This window comes from Eleutherodactylus coqui, chromosome 7 (genome assembly GCF_035609145.1).
Source record: "Eleutherodactylus coqui strain aEleCoq1 chromosome 7, aEleCoq1.hap1, whole genome shotgun sequence".
In the NCBI taxonomy this organism is placed as follows: Eukaryota; Metazoa; Chordata; class Amphibia; order Anura; family Eleutherodactylidae; genus Eleutherodactylus; species Eleutherodactylus coqui.
In genome coordinates, this window is record NC_089843.1 from 48,691,816 (window position 1) to 48,712,867 (window position 21,052).

Sequence of the window (21,052 nt, forward strand, 5' to 3'; positions counted from 1 at the left end):
TGTGAATGGTGTGATCCATTTTGATTAATACAAAAGGTTTTATCTATATTTGTAATTCTGCCTGTAATGACAATCAGATCACTACTAAAAAGCGATTTCTACAGAGCAGAATAATAGGGCTAGGTGGAAAGAGTGAAAACTGCAAGATTTTAATTTCCCAAATCATTAAAATTATTTAAAAATGATGCGTGACATCAAACTTTGATTCAAGCAATAGGTATTGTTCTGATAACACATTCCATTCAAGGTATATCCCACCTGTGTAAAGTGGCATTCAAGGTCTCGCTCCCAGGGTAAGAGCATGCAGTCACAGTGACCTACATGGCGATGAAAATTTTCTGCAACCAGAAGAGAATTGGGTCATGTTAAGAGCTTAATTGTTGAAGTGAGATTAAAGGACTATAAAATCTCGACTTTTTGATTTTGGCATTCAGAGGGCTGTAAAGAGAAAGTGTTGAAAGATGCTTTCTCATAGGCAAAAACCACTTTCAGAAGGTTTGATGTTCACGATAGCCTTTACTAAGAAAATTTGGCCTCAGTGAGAATCGAACTCACGACCCCTGGTTTACAAGACCAGTGCTCTAACCCCTGAGCTATGAAGCCTGCATTTTGAAACAGTCCCACAATATTTTTGACCAATTCTATATTCCTTTTTCAAAAATCTTAGAATGTCATAAGTAGGAATGAACCCATGCTTCCTGAAAAGATCATGCGGCCATCCTCAAATACACAAGTCGAAAAAATTGCGAAACTCAAAGAAAGTTTGGTCGTGCTAAGAGTCCAATTCTTGGGATGAAATATAAAGCCTGGAGCAGTTTTTCATTCCCTGGTGCAGCACTGCTTTATATTAGTTGAGGATTTAATAGTCAGAAGGTTGAACAGAAAAAGTTTTGAAGGACTTTTTCCTTCCTTGATTCAAATTGCAGGTTTAAAAGCAAAGCGCTCACATCAGCCCAGTATGTGTGCATATCTTTTCTTTTAGTTATGTTCTGATAGAACCCTGTTGAAAAAACCTAAGCAGATTTGAAAGCTGGTAGTAACATCAATTCACCATTAAAAAGCATCTTATGTACTAGAATATTTAGCTTCTTGAGAACAGCCACATTGGTTCTACTAACATGGTTCCAAAACAGCTCTTTTCACCATCAGCCTAGACTAAGATGTTAAGCCCCAGTTCTTAATGCCTCGGTAATCCTCGTGCTGCTTGGCACTACAATCCTTTTTCTTCATTCTTACCAGAAGGTCTTTTTATTCTGAAAATATTTTCATGTAGCAATTGCTAAAACATCCTGGGTAATATTTAAGCAAAACTGAGCTGCCAGAAGCGGTATTTGAACCCACAAGTCCAGGAGAGCATACAACCTGAACGTAGTCCCCCAGACCGCTCAACCATTCGGCAGCTTGCAGATTTTGGTGAGATACCAAAGATCATCGTAAGCATCAACAAAAAAGGTTTATCTTTTTTGACTAAGCAAGCAACTAAAAGCGCTTCAAAACAATAGACGGGAGAGAAGGCATTGTTCGTCTGATAGTGTGCTCCAAGCATGTGCTAACCTGTGTTAAGGGAATCCTGCAAGTAAAGGTTTGAGTGAGTTGTGCACATGATCTAATGTGAATGGTGTGATCCATTTTGATTAATACAAAAGGTTTTATCTATATTTGTAATTCTGCCTGTAATGACAATCAGATCACTACTAAAAAGCGATTTCTACAGAGCAGAATAATAGGGCTAGGTGGAAAGAGTGAAAACTGCAAGATTTTAATTTCCCAAATCATTAAAATTATTTAAAAATGATGCGTGACATCAAACTTTGATTCAAGCAATAGGTATTGTTCTGATAACACATTCCATTCAAGGTATATCCCACCTGTGTAAAGTGGCATTCAAGGTCTCGCTCCCAGGGTAAGAGCATGCAGTCACAGTGACCTACATGGCGATGAAAATTTTCTGCAACCAGAAGAGAATTGGGTCATGTTAAGAGCTTAATTGTTGAAGTGAGATTAAAGGACTATAAAATCTCGACTTTTTGATTTTGGCATTCAGAGGGCTGTAAAGAGAAAGTGTTGAAAGATGCTTTCTCATAGGCAAAAACCACTTTCAGAAGGTTTGATGTTCACGATAGCCTTTACTAAGAAAATTTGGCCTCAGTGAGAATCGAACTCACGACCCCTGGTTTACAAGACCAGTGCTCTAACCCCTGAGCTATGAAGCCTGCATTTTGAAAGAGTCCCACAATATTTTTGACCAATTCTATATTCCTTTTTCAAAAATCTTAGAATGTCATAAGTAGGAATGAACCCATGCTTCCTGAAAAGATCATGCGGCCATCCTCAAATACACAAGTCGAAAAAATTGCGAAACTCAAAGAAAGTTTGGTCGTGCTAAGAGTCCAATTCTTGGGATGAAATATAAAGCCTGGAGCAGTTTTTCATTCCCTGGTGCAGCACTGCTTTATATTAGTTGAGGATTTAATAGTCAGAGGGTTGAACAGAAAAAGTTTTGAAGGACTTTTTCCTTCCTTGATTCAAATTGCAGGTTTAAAAGCAAAGCGCTCACATCAGCCCAGTATGTGTGCATATCTTTTCTTTTAGTTATGTTCTGATAGAACCCTGTTGAAAAAACCTAAGCAGATTTGAAAGCTGGTAGTAACATCAATTCACCATTAAAAAGCATCTTATGTACTAGAATATTTAGCTTCTTGAGAACAGCCACATTGGTTCTACTAACATGGTTCCAAAACAGCTCTTTTCACCATCAGCCTAGACTAAGATGTTAAGCCCCAGTTCTTAATGCCTCGGTAATCCTCGTGCTGCTTGGCAGTACAATCCTTTTTCTTCATTCTTACCAGAAGGTCTTTTTATTCTGAAAATATTTTCATGTAGCAATTGCTAAAACATCCTGGGTAATATTTAAGCAAAACTGAGCTGCCAGAAGCGGTATTTGAACCCACAAGTCCAGGAGAGCATACAACCTGAATGTAGTCCCCCAGACCGCTCAACCATTCGGCAGCTTGCAGATTTTGGTGAGATACCAAAGATCATCGTAAGCATCAACAAAAAAGGTTTATCTTTTTTGACTAAGCAAGCAACTAAAAGCGCTTCAAAACAATAGACGGGAGAGAAGGCATTGTTCGTCTGATAGTGTGCTCCAAGCATGTGCTAACCTGTGTTAAGGGAATCCTGCAAGTAAAGGTTTGAGTGAGTTGTGCACATGATCTAATGTGAATGGTGTGATCCATTTTGATTAATACAAAAGGTTTTATCTATATTTGTAATTCTGCCTGTAATGACAATCAGATCACTACTAAAAAGCGATTTCTACAGAGCAGAATAATAGGGCTAGGTGGAAAGAGTGAAAACTGCAAGATTTTAATTTCCCAAATCATTAAAATTATTTAAAAATGATGCGTGACATCAAACTTTGATTCAAGCAATAGGTATTGTTCTGATAACACATTCCATTCAAGGTATATCCCACCTGTGTAAAGTGGCATTCAAGGTCTCGCTCCCAGGGTAAGAGCATGCAGTCACAGTGACCTACATGGCGATGAAAATTTTCTGCAACCAGAAGAGAATTGGGTCATGTTAAGAGCTTAATTGTTGAAGTGAGATTAAAGGACTATAAAATCTCGACTTTTTGATTTTGGCATTCAGAGGGCTGTAAAGAGAAAGTGTTGAAAGATGCTTTCTCATAGGCAAAAACCACTTTCAGAAGGTTTGATGTTCACGATAGCCTTTACTAAGAAAATTTGGCCTCAGTGAGAATCGAACTCACGACCCCTGGTTTACAAGACCAGTGCTCTAACCCCTGAGCTATGAAGCCTGCATTTTGAAACAGTCCCACAATATTTTTGACCAATTCTATATTCCTTTTTCAAAAATCTTAGAATGTCATAAGTAGGAATGAACCCATGCTTCCTGAAAAGATCATGCGGCCATCCTCAAATACACAAGTCGAAAAAATTGCGAAACTCAAAGAAAGTTTGGTCGTGCTAAGAGTCCAATTCTTGGGATGAAATATAAAGCCTGGAGCAGTTTTTCATTCCCTGGTGCAGCACTGCTTTATATTAGTTGAGGATTTAATAGTCAGAAGGTTGAACAGAAAAAGTTTTGAAGGACTTTTTCCTTCCTTGATTCAAATTGCAGGTTTAAAAGCAAAGCGCTCACATCAGCCCAGTATGTGTGCATATCTTTTCTTTTAGTTATGTTCTGATAGAACCCTGTTGAAAAAACCTAAGCAGATTTGAAAGCTGGTAGTAACATCAATTCACCATTAAAAAGCATCTTATGTACTAGAATATTTAGCTTCTTGAGAACAGCCACATTGGTTCTACTAACATGGTTCCAAAACAGCTCTTTTCACCATCAGCCTAGACTAAGATGTTAAGCCCCAGTTCTTAATGCCTCGGTAATCCTCGTGCTGCTTGGCACTACAATCCTTTTTCTTCATTCTTACCAGAAGGTCTTTTTATTCTGAAAATATTTTCATGTAGCAATTGCTAAAACATCCTGGGTAATATTTAAGCAAAACTGAGCTGCCAGAAGCGGTATTTGAACCCACAAGTCCAGGAGAGCATACAACCTGAACGTAGTCCCCCAGACCGCTCAACCATTCGGCAGCTTGCAGATTTTGGTGAGATACCAAAGATCATCGTAAGCATCAACAAAAAAGGTTTATCTTTTTTGACTAAGCAAGCAACTAAAAGCGCTTCAAAACAATAGACGGGAGAGAAGGCATTGTTCGTCTGATAGTGTGCTCCAAGCATGTGCTAACCTGTGTTAAGGGAATCCTGCAAGTAAAGGTTTGAGTGAGTTGTGCACATGATCTAATGTGAATGGTGTGATCCATTTTGATTAATACAAAAGGTTTTATCTATATTTGTAATTCTGCCTGTAATGACAATCAGATCACTACTAAAAAGCGATTTCTACAGAGCAGAATAATAGGGCTAGGTGGAAAGAGTGAAAACTGCAAGATTTTAATTTCCCAAATCATTAAAATTATTTAAAAATTATGCGTGACATCAAACTTTGATTCAAGCAATAGGTATTGTTCTGATAACACATTCCATTCAAGGTATATCCCACCTGTGTAAAGTGGCATTCAAGGTCTCGCTCCCAGGGTAAGAGCATGCAGTCACAGTGACCTACATGGCGATGAAAATTTTCTGCAACCAGAAGAGAATTGGGTCATGTTAAGAGCTTAATTGTTGAAGTGAGATTAAAGGACTATAAAATCTCGACTTTTTGATTTTGGCATTCAGAGGGCTGTAAAGAGAAAGTGTTGAAAGATGCTTTCTCATAGGCAAAAACCACTTTCAGAAGGTTTGATGTTCACGATAGCCTTTACTAAGAAAATTTGGCCTCAGTGAGAATCGAACTCACGACCCCTGGTTTACAAGACCAGTGCTCTAACCCCTGAGCTATGAAGCCTGCATTTTGAAAGAGTCCCACAATATTTTTGACCAATTCTATATTCCTTTTTCAAAAATCTTAGAATGTCATAAGTAGGAATGAACCCATGCTTCCTGAAAAGATCATGCGGCCATCCTCAAATACACAAGTCGAAAAAATTGCGAAACTCAAAGAAAGTTTGGTCGTGCTAAGAGTCCAATTCTTGGGATGAAATATAAAGCCTGGAGCAGTTTTTCATTCCCTGGTGCAGCACTGCTTTATATTAGTTGAGGATTTAATAGTCAGAGGGTTGAACAGAAAAAGTTTTGAAGGACTTTTTCCTTCCTTGATTCAAATTGCAGGTTTAAAAGCAAAGCGCTCACATCAGCCCAGTATGTGTGCATATCTTTTCTTTTAGTTATGTTCTGATAGAACCCTGTTGAAAAAACCTAAGCAGATTTGAAAGCTGGTAGTAACATCAATTCACCATTAAAAAGCATCTTATGTACTAGAATATTTAGCTTCTTGAGAACAGCCACATTGGTTCTACTAACATGGTTCCAAAACAGCTCTTTTCACCATCAGCCTAGACTAAGATGTTAAGCCCCAGTTCTTAATGCCTCGGTAATCCTCGTGCTGCTTGGCACTACAATCCTTTTTCTTCATTCTTACCAGAAGGTCTTTTTATTCTGAAAATATTTTCATGTAGCAATTGCTAAAACATCCTGGGTAATATTTAAGCAAAACTGAGCTGCCAGAAGCGGTATTTGAACCCACAAGTCCAGGAGAGCATACAACCTGAATGTAGTCCCCCAGACCGCTCAACCATTCGGCAGCTTGCAGATTTTGGTGAGATACCAAAGATCATCGTAAGCATCAACAAAAAAGGTTTATCTTTTTTGACTAAGCAAGCAACTAAAAGCGCTTCAAAACAATAGACGGGAGAGAAGGCATTGTTCGTCTGATAGTGTGCTCCAAGCATGTGCTAACCTGTGTTAAGGGAATCCTGCAAGTAAAGGTTTGAGTGAGTTGTGCACATGATCTAATGTGAATGGTGTGATCCATTTTGATTAATACAAAAGGTTTTATCTATATTTGTAATTCTGCCTGTAATGACAATCAGATCACTACTAAAAAGCGATTTCTACAGAGCAGAATAATAGGGCTAGGTGGAAAGAGTGAAAACTGCAAGATTTTAATTTCCCAAATCATTAAAATTATTTAAAAATTATGCGTGACATCAAACTTTGATTCAAGCAATAGGTATTGTTCTGATAACACATTCCATTCAAGGTATATCCCACCTGTGTAAAGTGGCATTCAAGGTCTCGCTCCCAGGGTAAGAGCATGCAGTCACAGTGACCTACATGGCGATGAAAATTTTCTGCAACCAGAAGAGAATTGGGTCATGCTAAGAGCTTAATTGTTGAAGTGAGATTAAAGGACTATAAAATCTCGACTTTTTGATTTTGGCATTCAGAGGGCTGTAAAGAGAAAGTGTTGAAAGATGCTTTCTCATAGGCAAAAACCACTTTCAGAAGGTTTGATGTTCACGATAGCCTTTACTAAGAAAATTTGGCCTCAGTGAGAATCGAACTCACGACCCCTGGTTTACAAGACCAGTGCTCTAACCCCTGAGCTATGAAGCCTGCATTTTGAAAGAGTCCCACAATATTTTTGACCAATTCTATATTCCTTTTTCAAAAATCTTAGAATGTCATAAGTAGGAATGAACCCATGCTTCCTGAAAAGATCATGCGGCCATCCTCAAATACACAAGTCGAAAAAATTGCGAAACTCAAAGAAAGTTTGGTCGTGCTAAGAGTCCAATTCTTGGGATGAAATATAAAGCCTGGAGCAGTTTTTCATTCCCTGGTGCAGCACTGCTTTATATTAGTTGAGGATTTAATAGTCAGAGGGTTGAACAGAAAAAGTTTTGAAGGACTTTTTCCTTCCTTGATTCAAATTGCAGGTTTAAAAGCAAAGCGCTCACATCAGCCCAGTATGTGTGCATATCTTTTCTTTTAGTTATGTTCTGATAGAACCCTGTTGAAAAAACCTAAGCAGATTTGAAAGCTGGTAGTAACATCAATTCACCATTAAAAAGCATCTTATGTACTAGAATATTTAGCTTCTTGAGAACAGCCACATTGGTTCTACTAACATGGTTCCAAAACAGCTCTTTTCACCATCAGCCTAGACTAAGATGTTAAGCCCCAGTTCTTAATGCCTCGGTAATCCTCGTGCTGCTTGGCACTACAATCCTTTTTCTTCATTCTTACCAGAAGGTCTTTTTATTCTGAAAATATTTTCATGTAGCAATTGCTAAAACATCCTGGGTAATATTTAAGCAAAACTGAGCTGCCAGAAGCGGTATTTGAACCCACAAGTCCAGGAGAGCATACAACCTGAACGTAGTCCCCCAGACCGCTCAACCATTCGGCAGCTTGCAGATTTTGGTGAGATACCAAAGATCATCGTAAGCATCAACAAAAAAGGTTTATCTTTTTTGACTAAGCAAGCAACTAAAAGCGCTTCAAAACAATAGACGGGAGAGAAGGCATTGTTCGTCTGATAGTGTGCTCCAAGCATGTGCTAACCTGTGTTAAGGGAATCCTGCAAGTAAAGGTTTGAGTGAGTTGTGCACATGATCTAATGTGAATGGTGTGATCCATTTTGATTAATACAAAAGGTTTTATCTATATTTGTAATTCTGCCTGTAATGACAATCAGATCACTACTAAAAAGCGATTTCTACAGAGCAGAATAATAGGGCTAGGTGGAAAGAGTGAAAACTGCAAGATTTTAATTTCCCAAATCATTAAAATTATTTAAAAATGATGCGTGACATCAAACTTTGATTCAAGCAATAGGTATTGTTCTGATAACACATTCCATTCAAGGTATATCCCACCTGTGTAAAGTGGCATTCAAGGTCTCGCTCCCAGGGTAAGAGCATGCAGTCACAGTGACCTACATGGCGATGAAAATTTTCTGCAACCAGAAGAGAATTGGGTCATGTTAAGAGCTTAATTGTTGAAGTGAGATTAAAGGACTATAAAATCTCGACTTTTTGATTTTGGCATTCAGAGGGCTGTAAAGAGAAAGTGTTGAAAGATGCTTTCTCATAGGCAAAAACCACTTTCAGAAGGTTTGATGTTCACGATAGCCTTTACTAAGAAAATTTGGCCTCAGTGAGAATCGAACTCACGACCCCTGGTTTACAAGACCAGTGCTCTAACCCCTGAGCTATGAAGCCTGCATTTTGAAAGAGTCCCACAATATTTTTGACCAATTCTATATTCCTTTTTCAAAAATCTTAGAATGTCATAAGTAGGAATGAACCCATGCTTCCTGAAAAGATCATGCGGCCATCCTCAAATACACAAGTCGAAAAAATTGCGAAACTCAAAGAAAGTTTGGTCGTGCTAAGAGTCCAATTCTTGGGATGAAATATAAAGCCTGGAGCAGTTTTTCATTCCCTGGTGCAGCACTGCTTTATATTAGTTGAGGATTTAATAGTCAGAGGGTTGAACAGAAAAAGTTTTGAAGGACTTTTTCCTTCCTTGATTCAAATTGCAGGTTTAAAAGCAAAGCGCTCACATCAGCCCAGTATGTGTGCATATCTTTTCTTTTAGTTATGTTCTGATAGAACCCTGTTGAAAAAACCTAAGCAGATTTGAAAGCTGGTAGTAACATCAATTCACCATTAAAAAGCATCTTATGTACTAGAATATTTAGCTTCTTGAGAACAGCCACATTGGTTCTACTAACATGGTTCCAAAACAGCTCTTTTCACCATCAGCCTAGACTAAGATGTTAAGCCCCAGTTCTTAATGCCTCGGTAATCCTCGTGCTGCTTGGCACTACAATCCTTTTTCTTCATTCTTACCAGAAGGTCTTTTTATTCTGAAAATATTTTCATGTAGCAATTGCTAAAACATCCTGGGTAATATTTAAGCAAAACTGAGCTGCCAGAAGCGGTATTTGAACCCACAAGTCCAGGAGAGCATACAACCTGAACGTAGTCCCCCAGACCGCTCAACCATTCGGCAGCTTGCAGATTTTGGTGAGATACCAAAGATCATCGTAAGCATCAACAAAAAAGGTTTATCTTTTTTGACTAAGCAAGCAACTAAAAGCGCTTCAAAACAATAGACGGGAGAGAAGGCATTGTTCGTCTGATAGTGTGCTCCAAGCATGTGCTAACCTGTGTTAAGGGAATCCTGCAAGTAAAGGTTTGAGTGAGTTGTGCACATGATCTAATGTGAATGGTGTGATCCATTTTGATTAATACAAAAGGTTTTATCTATATTTGTAATTCTGCCTGTAATGACAATCAGATCACTACTAAAAAGCGATTTCTACAGAGCAGAATAATAGGGCTAGGTGGAAAGAGTGAAAACTGCAAGATTTTAATTTCCCAAATCATTAAAATTATTTAAAAATTATGCGTGACATCAAACTTTGATTCAAGCAATAGGTATTGTTCTGATAACACATTCCATTCAAGGTATATCCCACCTGTGTAAAGTGGCATTCAAGGTCTCGCTCCCAGGGTAAGAGCATGCAGTCACAGTGACCTACATGGCGATGAAAATTTTCTGCAACCAGAAGAGAATTGGGTCATGTTAAGAGCTTAATTGTTGAAGTGAGATTAAAGGACTATAAAATCTCGACTTTTTGATTTTGGCATTCAGAGGGCTGTAAAGAGAAAGTGTTGAAAGATGCTTTCTCATAGGCAAAAACCACTTTCAGAAGGTTTGATGTTCACGATAGCCTTTACTAAGAAAATTTGGCCTCAGTGAGAATCGAACTCACGACCCCTGGTTTACAAGACCAGTGCTCTAACCCCTGAGCTATGAAGCCTGCATTTTGAAAGAGTCCCACAATATTTTTGACCAATTCTATATTCCTTTTTCAAAAATCTTAGAATGTCATAAGTAGGAATGAACCCATGCTTCCTGAAAAGATCATGCGGCCATCCTCAAATACACAAGTCGAAAAAATTGCGAAACTCAAAGAAAGTTTGGTCGTGCTAAGAGTCCAATTCTTGGGATGAAATATAAAGCCTGGAGCAGTTTTTCATTCCCTGGTGCAGCACTGCTTTATATTAGTTGAGGATTTAATAGTCAGAGGGTTGAACAGAAAAAGTTTTGAAGGACTTTTTCCTTCCTTGATTCAAATTGCAGGTTTAAAAGCAAAGCGCTCACATCAGCCCAGTATGTGTGCATATCTTTTCTTTTAGTTATGTTCTGATAGAACCCTGTTGAAAAAACCTAAGCAGATTTGAAAGCTGGTAGTAACATCAATTCACCATTAAAAAGCATCTTATGTACTAGAATATTTAGCTTCTTGAGAACAGCCACATTGGTTCTACTAACATGGTTCCAAAACAGCTCTTTTCACCATCAGCCTAGACTAAGATGTTAAGCCCCAGTTCTTAATGCCTCGGTAATCCTCGTGCTGCTTGGCACTACAATCCTTTTTCTTCATTCTTACCAGAAGGTCTTTTTATTCTGAAAATATTTTCATGTAGCAATTGCTAAAACATCCTGGGTAATATTTAAGCAAAACTGAGCTGCCAGAAGCGGTATTTGAACCCACAAGTCCATGAGAGCATACAACCTGAACGTAGTCCCCCAGACCGCTCAACCATTCGGCAGCTTGCAGATTTTGGTGAGATACCAAAGATCATCGTAAGCATCAACAAAAAAGGTTTATCTTTTTTGACTAAGCAAGCAACTAAAAGCGCTTCAAAACAATAGACGGGAGAGAAGGCATTGTTCGTCTGATAGTGTGCTCCAAGCATGTGCTAACCTGTGTTAAGGGAATCCTGCAAGTAAAGGTTTGAGTGAGTTGTGCACATGATCTAATGTGAATGGTGTGATCCATTTTGATTAATACAAAAGGTTTTATCTATATTTGTAATTCTGCCTGTAATGACAATCAGATCACTACTAAAAAGCGATTTCTACAGAGCAGAATAATAGGGCTAGGTGGAAAGAGTGAAAACTGCAAGATTTTAATTTCCCAAATCATTAAAATTATTTAAAAATTATGCGTGACATCAAACTTTGATTCAAGCAATAGGTATTGTTCTGATAACACATTCCATTCAAGGTATATCCCACCTGTGTAAAGTGGCATTCAAGGTCTCGCTCCCAGGGTAAGAGCATGCAGTCACAGTGACCTACATGGCGATGAAAATTTTCTGCAACCAGAAGAGAATTGGGTCATGTTAAGAGCTTAATTGTTGAAGTGAGATTAAAGGACTATAAAATCTCGACTTTTTGATTTTGGCATTCAGAGGGCTGTAAAGAGAAAGTGTTGAAAGATGCTTTCTCATAGGCAAAAACCACTTTCAGAAGGTTTGATGTTCACGATAGCCTTTACTAAGAAAATTTGGCCTCAGTGAGAATCGAACTCACGACCCCTGGTTTACAAGACCAGTGCTCTAACCCCTGAGCTATGAAGCCTGCATTTTGAAAGAGTCCCACAATATTTTTGACCAATTCTATATTCCTTTTTCAAAAATCTTAGAATGTCATAAGTAGGAATGAACCCATGCTTCCTGAAAAGATCATGCGGCCATCCTCAAATACACAAGTCGAAAAAATTGCGAAACTCAAAGAAAGTTTGGTCGTGCTAAGAGTCCAATTCTTGGGATGAAATATAAAGCCTGGAGCAGTTTTTCATTCCCTGGTGCAGCACTGCTTTATATTAGTTGAGGATTTAATAGTCAGAGGGTTGAACAGAAAAAGTTTTGAAGGACTTTTTCCTTCCTTGATTCAAATTGCAGGTTTAAAAGCAAAGCGCTCACATCAGCCCAGTATGTGTGCATATCTTTTCTTTTAGTTATGTTCTGATAGAACCCTGTTGAAAAAACCTAAGCAGATTTGAAAGCTGGTAGTAACATCAATTCACCATTAAAAAGCATCTTATGTACTAGAATATTTAGCTTCTTGAGAACAGCCACATTGGTTCTACTAACATGGTTCCAAAACAGCTCTTTTCACCATCAGCCTAGACTAAGATGTTAAGCCCCAGTTCTTAATGCCTCGGTAATCCTCGTGCTGCTTGGCACTACAATCCTTTTTCTTCATTCTTACCAGAAGGTCTTTTTATTCTGAAAATATTTTCATGTAGCAATTGCTAAAACATCCTGGGTAATATTTAAGCAAAACTGAGCTGCCAGAAGCGGTATTTGAACCCACAAGTCCATGAGAGCATACAACCTGAACGTAGTCCCCCAGACCGCTCAACCATTCGGCAGCTTGCAGATTTTGGTGAGATACCAAAGATCATCGTAAGCATCAACAAAAAAGGTTTATCTTTTTTGACTAAGCAAGCAACTAAAAGCGCTTCAAAACAATAGACGGGAGAGAAGGCATTGTTCGTCTGATAGTGTGCTCCAAGCATGTGCTAACCTGTGTTAAGGGAATCCTGCAAGTAAAGGTTTGAGTGAGTTGTGCACATGATCTAATGTGAATGGTGTGATCCATTTTGATTAATACAAAAGGTTTTATCTATATTTGTAATTCTGCCTGTAATGACAATCAGATCACTACTAAAAAGCGATTTCTACAGAGCAGAATAATAGGGCTAGGTGGAAAGAGTGAAAACTGCAAGATTTTAATTTCCCAAATCATTAAAATTATTTAAAAATTATGCGTGACATCAAACTTTGATTCAAGCAATAGGTATTGTTCTGATAACACATTCCATTCAAGGTATATCCCACCTGTGTAAAGTGGCATTCAAGGTCTCGCTCCCAGGGTAAGAGCATGCAGTCACAGTGACCTACATGGCGATGAAAATTTTCTGCAACCAGAAGAGAATTGGGTCATGTTAAGAGCTTAATTGTTGAAGTGAGATTAAAGGACTATAAAATCTCGACTTTTTGATTTTGGCATTCAGAGGGCTGTAAAGAGAAAGTGTTGAAAGATGCTTTCTCATAGGCAAAAACCACTTTCAGAAGGTTTGATGTTCACGATAGCCTTTACTAAGAAAATTTGGCCTCAGTGAGAATCGAACTCACGACCCCTGGTTTACAAGACCAGTGCTCTAACCCCTGAGCTATGAAGCCTGCATTTTGAAAGAGTCCCACAATATTTTTGACCAATTCTATATTCCTTTTTCAAAAATCTTAGAATGTCATAAGTAGGAATGAACCCATGCTTCCTGAAAAGATCATGCGGCCATCCTCAAATACACAAGTCGAAAAAATTGCGAAACTCAAAGAAAGTTTGGTCGTGCTAAGAGTCCAATTCTTGGGATGAAATATAAAGCCTGGAGCAGTTTTTCATTCCCTGGTGCAGCACTGCTTTATATTAGTTGAGGATTTAATAGTCAGAGGGTTGAACAGAAAAAGTTTTGAAGGACTTTTTCCTTCCTTGATTCAAATTGCAGGTTTAAAAGCAAAGCGCTCACATCAGCCCAGTATGTGTGCATATCTTTTCTTTTAGTTATGTTCTGATAGAACCCTGTTGAAAAAACCTAAGCAGATTTGAAAGCTGGTAGTAACATCAATTCACCATTAAAAAGCATCTTATGTACTAGAATATTTAGCTTCTTGAGAACAGCCACATTGGTTCTACTAACATGGTTCCAAAACAGCTCTTTTCACCATCAGCCTAGACTAAGATGTTAAGCCCCAGTTCTTAATGCCTCGGTAATCCTCGTGCTGCTTGGCACTACAATCCTTTTTCTTCATTCTTACCAGAAGGTCTTTTTATTCTGAAAATATTTTCATGTAGCAATTGCTAAAACATCCTGGGTAATATTTAAGCAAAACTGAGCTGCCAGAAGCGGTATTTGAACCCACAAGTCCAGGAGAGCATACAACCTGAACGTAGTCCCCCAGACCGCTCAACCATTCGGCAGCTTGCAGATTTTGGTGAGATACCAAAGATCATCGTAAGCATCAACAAAAAAGGTTTATCTTTTTTGACTAAGCAAGCAACTAAAAGCGCTTCAAAACAATAGACGGGAGAGAAGGCATTGTTCGTCTGATAGTGTGCTCCAAGCATGTGCTAACCTGTGTTAAGGGAATCCTGCAAGTAAAGGTTTGAGTGAGTTGTGCACATGATCTAATGTGAATGGTGTGATCCATTTTGATTAATACAAAAGGTTTTATCTATATTTGTAATTCTGCCTGTAATGACAATCAGATCACTACTAAAAAGCGATTTCTACAGAGCAGAATAATAGGGCTAGGTGGAAAGAGTGAAAACTGCAAGATTTTAATTTCCCAAATCATTAAAATTATTTAAAAATTATGCGTGACATCAAACTTTGATTCAAGCAATAGGTATTGTTCTGATAACACATTCCATTCAAGGTATATCCCACCTGTGTAAAGTGGCATTCAAGGTCTCGCTCCCAGGGTAAGAGCATGCAGTCACAGTGACCTACATGGCGATGAAAATTTTCTGCAACCAGAAGAGAATTGGGTCATGTTAAGAGCTTAATTGTTGAAGTGAGATTAAAGGACTATAAAATCTCGACTTTTTGATTTTGGCATTCAGAGGGCTGTAAAGAGAAAGTGTTGAAAGATGCTTTCTCATAGGCAAAAACCACTTTCAGAAGGTTTGATGTTCACGATAGCCTTTACTAAGAAAATTTGGCCTCAGTGAGAATCGAACTCACGACCCCTGGCTTACAAGACCAGTGCTCTAACCCCTGAGCTATGAAGCCTGCATTTTGAAACAGTCCCACAATATTTTTGACCAATTCTATATTCCTTTTTCAAAAATCTTAGAATGTCATAAGTAGGAATGAACCCATGCTTCCTGAAAAGATCATGCGGCCATCCTCAAATACACAAGTCGAAAAAATTGCGAAACTCAAAGAAAGTTTGGTCGTGCTAAGAGTCCAATTCTTGGGATGAAATATAAAGCCTGGAGCAGTTTTTCATTCCCTGGTGCAGCACTGCTTTATATTAGTTGAGGATTTAATAGTCAGAGGGTTGAACAGAAAAAGTTTTGAAGGACTTTTTCCTTCCTTGATTCAAATTGCAGGTTTAAAAGCAAAGCGCTCACATCAGCCCAGTATGTGTGCATATCTTTTCTTTTAGTTATGTTCTGATAGAACCCTGTTGAAAAAACCTAAGCAGATTTGAAAGCTGGTAGTAACATCAATTCACCATTAAAAAGCATCTTATGTACTAGAATATTTAGCTTCTTGAGAACAGCCACATTGGTTCTACTAACATGGTTCCAAAACAGCTCTTTTCACCATCAGCCTAGACTAAGATGTTAAGCCCCAGTTCTTAATGCCTCGGTAATCCTCGTGCTGCTTGGCACTACAATCCTTTTTCTTCATTCTTACCAGAAGGTCTTTTTATTCTGAAAATATTTTCATGTAGCAATTGCTAAAACATCCTGGGTAATATTTAAGCAAAACTGAGCTGCCAGAAGCGGTATTTGAACCCACAAGTCCAGGAGAGCATACAACCTGAACGTAGTCCCCCAGACCGCTCAACCATTCGGCAGCTTGCAGATTTTGGTGAGATACCAAAGATCATCGTAAGCATCAACAAAAAAGGTTTATCTTTTTTGACTAAGCAAGCAACTAAAAGCGCTTCAAAACAATAGACGGGAGAGAAGGCATTGTTCGTCTGATAGTGTGCTCCAAGCATGTGCTAACCTGTGTTAAGGGAATCCTGCAAGTAAAGGTTTGAGTGAGTTGTGCACATGATCTAATGTGAATGGTGTGATCCATTTTGATTAATACAAAAGGTTTTATCTATATTTGTAATTCTGCCTGTAATGACAATCAGATCACTACTAAAAAGCGATTTCTACAGAGCAGAATAATAGGGCTAGGTGGAAAGAGTGAAAACTGCAAGATTTTAATTTCCCAAATCATTAAAATTATTTAAAAATTATGCGTGACATCAAACTTTGATTCAAGCAATAGGTATTGTTCTGATAACACATTCCATTCAAGGTATATCCCACCTGTGTAAAGTGGCATTCAAGGTCTCGCTCCCAGGGTAAGAGCATGCAGTCACAGTGACCTACATGGCGATGAAAATTTTCTGCAACCAGAAGAGAATTGGGTCATGTTAAGAGCTTAATTGTTGAAGTGAGATTAAAGGACTATAAAATCTCGACTTTTTGATTTTGGCATTCAGAGGGCTGTAAAGAGAAAGTGTTGAAAGATGCTTTCTCATAGGCAAAAACCACTTTCAGAAGGTTTGATGTTCACGATAGCCTTTACTAAGAAAATTTGGCCTCAGTGAGAATCGAACTCACGACCCCTGGTTTACAAGACCAGTGCTCTAACCCCTGAGCTATGAAGCCTGCATTTTGAAAGAGTCCCACAATATTTTTGACCAATTCTATATTCCTTTTTCAAAAATCTTAGAATGTCATAAGTAGGAATGAACCCATGCTTCCTGAAAAGATCATGCGGCCATCCTCAAATACACAAGTCGAAAAAATTGCGAAACTCAAAGAAAGTTTGGTCGTGCTAAGAGTCCAATTCTTGGGATGAAATATAAAGCCTGGAGCAGTTTTTCATTCCCTGGTGCAGCACTGCTTTATATTAGTTGAGGATTTAATAGTCAGAGGGTTGAACAGAAAAAGTTTTGAAGGACTTTTTCCTTCCTTGATTCAAATTGCAGGTTTAAAAGCAAAGCGCTCACATCAGCCCAGTATGTGTGCATATCTTTTCTTTTAGTTATGTTCTGATAGAACCCTGTTGAAAAAACCTAAGCAGATTTGAAAGCTGGTAGTAACATCAATTCACCATTAAAAAGCATCTTATGTACTAGAATATTTAGCTTCTTGAGAACAGCCACATTGGTTCTACTAACATGGTTCCAAAACAGCTCTTTTCACCATCAGCCTAGACTAAGATGTTAAGCCCCAGTTCTTAATGCCTCGGTAATCCTCGTGCTGCTTGGCACTACAATCCTTTTTCTTCATTCTTACCAGAAGGTCTTTTTATTCTGAAAATATTTTCATGTAGCAATTGCTAAAACATCCTGGGTAATATTTAAGCAAAACTGAGCTGCCAGAAGCGGTATTTGAACCCACAAGTCCATGAGAGCATACAACCTGAACGTAGTCCCCCAGACCGCTCAACCATTCGGCAGCTTGCAGATTTTGGTGAGATACCAAAGATCATCGTAAGCATCAACAAAAAAGGTTTATCTTTTTTGACTAAGCAAGCAACTAAAAGCGCTTCAAAACAATAGACGGGAGAGAAGGCATTGTTCGTCTGATAGTGTGCTCCAAGCATGTGCTAACCTGTGTTAAGGGAATCCTGCAAGTAAAGGTTTGAGTGAGTTGTGCACATGATCTAATGTGAATGGTGTGATCCATTTTGATTAATACAAAAGGTTTTATCTATATTTGTAATTCTGCCTGTAATGACAATCAGATCACTACTAAAAAGCGATTTCTACAGAGCAGAATAATAGGGCTAGGTGGAAAGAGTGAAAACTGCAAGATTTTAATTTCCCAAATCATTAAAATTATTTAAAAATTATGCGTGACATCAAACTTTGATTCAAGCAATAGGTATTGTTCTGATAACACATTCCATTCAAGGTATATCCCACCTGTGTAAAGTGGCATTCAAGGTCTCGCTCCCAGGGTAAGAGCATGCAGTCACAGTGACCTACATGGCGATGAAAATTTTCTGCAACCAGAAGAGAATTGGGTCATGTTAAGAGCTTAATTGTTGAAGTGAGATTAAAGGACTATAAAATCTCGACTTTTTGATTTTGGCATTCAGAGGGCTGTAAAGAGAAAGTGTTGAAAGATGCTTTCTCATAGGCAAAAACCACTTTCAGAAGGTTTGATGTTCACGATAGCCTTTACTAAGAAAATTTGGCCTCAGTGAGAATCGAACTCACGACCCCTGGTTTACAAGACCAGTGCTCTAACCCCTGAGCTATGAAGCCTGCATTTTGAAACAGTCCCACAATATTTTTGACCAATTCTATATTCCTTTTTCAAAAATCTTAGAATGTCATAAGTAGGAATGAACCCATGCTTCCTGAAAAGATCATGCGGCCATCCTCAAATACACAAGTCGAAAAAATTGCGAAACTCAAAGAAAGTTTGGTCGTGCTAAGAGTCCAATTCTTGGGATGAAATATAAAGCCTGGAGCAGTTTTTCATTCCCTGGTGCAGCACTGCTTTATATTAGTTGAGGATTTAATAGTCAGAGGGTTGAACAGAAAAAGTTTTGAAGGACTTTTTCCTTCCTTGATTCAAATTGCAGGTTTAAAAGCAAAGCGCTCACATCAGCCCAGTATGTGTGCATATCTTTTCTTTTAGTTATGTTCTGATAGAACCCTGTTGAAAAAACCTAAGCAGATTTGAAAGCTGGTAGTAACATCAATTCACCATTAAAAAGCATCTTATGTACTAGAATATTTAGCTTCTTGAGAACAGCCACATTGGTTCTACTAACATGGTTCCAAAACAGCTCTTTTCACCATCAGCCTAGACTAAGATGTTAAGCCCCAGTTCTTAATGCCTCGGTAATCCTCGTGCTGCTTGGCACTACAATCCTTTTTCTTCATTCTTACCAGAAGGTCTTTTTATTCTGAAAATATTTTCATGTAGCAATTGCTAAAACATCCTGGGTAATATTTAAGCAAAACTGAGCTGCCAGAAGCGGTATTTGAACCCACAAGTCCAGGAGAGCATACAACCTGAATGTAGTCCCCCAGACCGCTCAACCATTCGGCAGCTTGCAGATTTTGGTGAGATACCAAAGATCATCGTAAGCATCAACAAAAAAGGTTTATCTTTTTTGACTAAGCAAGCAACTAAAAGCGCTTCAAAACAATAGACGGGAGAGAAGGCATTGTTCGTCTGATAGTGTGCTCCAAGCATGTGCTAACCTGTGTTAAGGGAATCCTGCAAGTAAAGGTTTGAGTGAGTTGTGCACATGATCTAATGTGAATGGTGTGATCCATTTTGATTAATACAAAAGGTTTTATCTATATTTGTAATTCTGCCTGTAATGACAATCAGATCACTACTAAAAAGCGATTTCTACAGAGCAGAATAATAGGGCTAGGTGGAAAGAGTGAAAACTGCAAGATTTTAATTTCCCAAATCATTAAAATTATTTAAAAATTATGCGTGACATCAAACTTTGATTCAAGCAATAGGTATTGTTCTGATAACACATTCCATTCAAGGTATATCCCACCTGTGTAAAGTGGCATTCAAGGTCTCGCTCCCAGGGTAAGAGCATGCAGTCACAGTGACCTACATGGCGATGAAAATTTTCTGCAACCAGAAGAGAATTGGGTCATGTTAAGAGCTTAATTGTTGAAGTGAGATTAAAGGACTATAAAATCTCGACTTTTTGATTTTGGCATTCAGAGGGCTGTAAAGAGAAAGTGTTGAAAGATGCTTTCTCATAGGCAAAAACCACTTTCAGAAGGTTTGATGTTCACGATAGCCTTTACTAAGAAAATTTGGCCTCAGTGAGAATCGAACTCACGACCCCTGGTTTACAAGACCAGTGCTCTAACCCCTGAGCTATGAAGCCTGCATTTTGAAACAGTCCCACAATATTTTTGACCAATTCTATATTCCTTTTTCAAAAATCTTAGAATGTCATAAGTAGGAATGAACCCATGCTTCCTGAAAAGATCATGCGGCCATCCTCAAATACACAAGTCGAAAAAATTGCGAAACTCAAAGAAAGTTTGGTCGTGCTAAGAGTCCAATTCTTGGGATGAAATATAAAGCCTGGAGCAGTTTTTCATTCCCTGGTGCAGCACTGCTTTATATTAGTTGAGGATTTAATAGTCAGAGGGTTGAACAGAAAAAGTTTTGAAGGACTTTTTCCTTCCTTGATTCAAATTGCAGGTTTAAAAGCAAAGCGCTCACATCAGCCCAGTATGTGTGCATATCTTTTCTTTTAGTTATGTTCTGATAGAACCCTGTTGAAAAAACCTAAGCAGATTTGAAAGCTGGTAGTAACATCAATTCACCATTAAAAAGCATCTTATGTACTAGAATATTTAGCTTCTTGAGAACAGCCACATTGGTTCTACTAACATGGTTCCAAAACAGCTCTTTTCACCATCAGCCTAGACTAAGATGTTAAGCCCCAGTTCTTAATGCCTCGGTAATCCTCGTGCTGCTTGGCACTACAATCCTTTTTCTTCATTCTTACCAGAAGGTCTTTTTATTCTGAAAATATTTTCATGTAGCAATTGCTAAAACATCCTGGGTAATATTTAAGCAAAACTGAGCTGCCAGAAGCGGTATTTGAACCCACAAGTCCAGGAGAGCATACAACCTGAACGTAGTCCCCCAGACCGCTCAACCATTCGGCAGCTTGCAGATTTTGGTGAGATACCAAAGATCATCGTAAGCATCAACAAAAAAGGTTTATCTTTTTTGACTAAGCAAGCAACTAAAAGCGCTTCAAAACAATAGACGGGAGAGAAGGCATTGTTCGTCTGATAGTGTGCTCCAAGCATGTGCTAACCTGTGTTAAGGGAATCCTGCAAGTAAAGGTTTGAGTGAGTTGTGCACATGATCTAATGTGAATGGTGTGATCCATTTTGATTAATACAAAAGGTTTTATCTATATTTGTAATTCTGCCTGTAATGACAATCAGATCACTACTAAAAAGCGATTTCTACAGAGCAGAATAATAGGGCTA

General features: G+C 38.4%; 13 non-coding genes across 13 annotated transcripts; all 13 read right to left on the reverse strand.

The window, feature by feature from the left end:
* Nucleotides 1-530: 530 nt before the first annotated feature.
* Nucleotides 531-603, reverse strand: TRNAT-UGU (transfer RNA threonine (anticodon UGU)). Its single transcript has one exon. It is a non-coding gene; the product is annotated as a tRNA-Thr (tRNA).
* A 1,537-nt stretch (nt 604-2,140) lies between these two features.
* On the reverse strand, nt 2,141-2,213 carry TRNAT-UGU (transfer RNA threonine (anticodon UGU)). Its single transcript has one exon. It is a non-coding gene; the product is annotated as a tRNA-Thr (tRNA).
* Nucleotides 2,214-3,750: 1,537 nt separating this feature from the next.
* Nucleotides 3,751-3,823, reverse strand: TRNAT-UGU (transfer RNA threonine (anticodon UGU)). The gene has a single exon. It is a non-coding gene; the product is annotated as a tRNA-Thr (tRNA).
* A 1,537-nt stretch (nt 3,824-5,360) lies between these two features.
* Nucleotides 5,361-5,433, reverse strand: TRNAT-UGU (transfer RNA threonine (anticodon UGU)). The gene has a single exon. It is a non-coding gene; the product is annotated as a tRNA-Thr (tRNA).
* A 1,537-nt stretch (nt 5,434-6,970) lies between these two features.
* TRNAT-UGU (transfer RNA threonine (anticodon UGU)) lies at nt 6,971-7,043 on the reverse strand. Its single transcript has one exon. It is a non-coding gene; the product is annotated as a tRNA-Thr (tRNA).
* A 1,537-nt stretch (nt 7,044-8,580) lies between these two features.
* On the reverse strand, nt 8,581-8,653 carry TRNAT-UGU (transfer RNA threonine (anticodon UGU)). Its single transcript has one exon. It is a non-coding gene; the product is annotated as a tRNA-Thr (tRNA).
* Nucleotides 8,654-10,190: 1,537 nt separating this feature from the next.
* TRNAT-UGU (transfer RNA threonine (anticodon UGU)) lies at nt 10,191-10,263 on the reverse strand. The gene has a single exon. It is a non-coding gene; the product is annotated as a tRNA-Thr (tRNA).
* A 1,537-nt stretch (nt 10,264-11,800) lies between these two features.
* Nucleotides 11,801-11,873, reverse strand: TRNAT-UGU (transfer RNA threonine (anticodon UGU)). The gene has a single exon. It is a non-coding gene; the product is annotated as a tRNA-Thr (tRNA).
* A 1,537-nt stretch (nt 11,874-13,410) lies between these two features.
* TRNAT-UGU (transfer RNA threonine (anticodon UGU)) lies at nt 13,411-13,483 on the reverse strand. The gene has a single exon. It is a non-coding gene; the product is annotated as a tRNA-Thr (tRNA).
* A 1,537-nt stretch (nt 13,484-15,020) lies between these two features.
* On the reverse strand, nt 15,021-15,093 carry TRNAT-UGU (transfer RNA threonine (anticodon UGU)). Its single transcript has one exon. It is a non-coding gene; the product is annotated as a tRNA-Thr (tRNA).
* Nucleotides 15,094-16,630: 1,537 nt separating this feature from the next.
* Nucleotides 16,631-16,703, reverse strand: TRNAT-UGU (transfer RNA threonine (anticodon UGU)). The gene has a single exon. It is a non-coding gene; the product is annotated as a tRNA-Thr (tRNA).
* A 1,537-nt stretch (nt 16,704-18,240) lies between these two features.
* On the reverse strand, nt 18,241-18,313 carry TRNAT-UGU (transfer RNA threonine (anticodon UGU)). Its single transcript has one exon. It is a non-coding gene; the product is annotated as a tRNA-Thr (tRNA).
* A 1,537-nt stretch (nt 18,314-19,850) lies between these two features.
* TRNAT-UGU (transfer RNA threonine (anticodon UGU)) lies at nt 19,851-19,923 on the reverse strand. Its single transcript has one exon. It is a non-coding gene; the product is annotated as a tRNA-Thr (tRNA).
* Between the last annotated feature and the right edge of the window lie 1,129 nt (nt 19,924-21,052).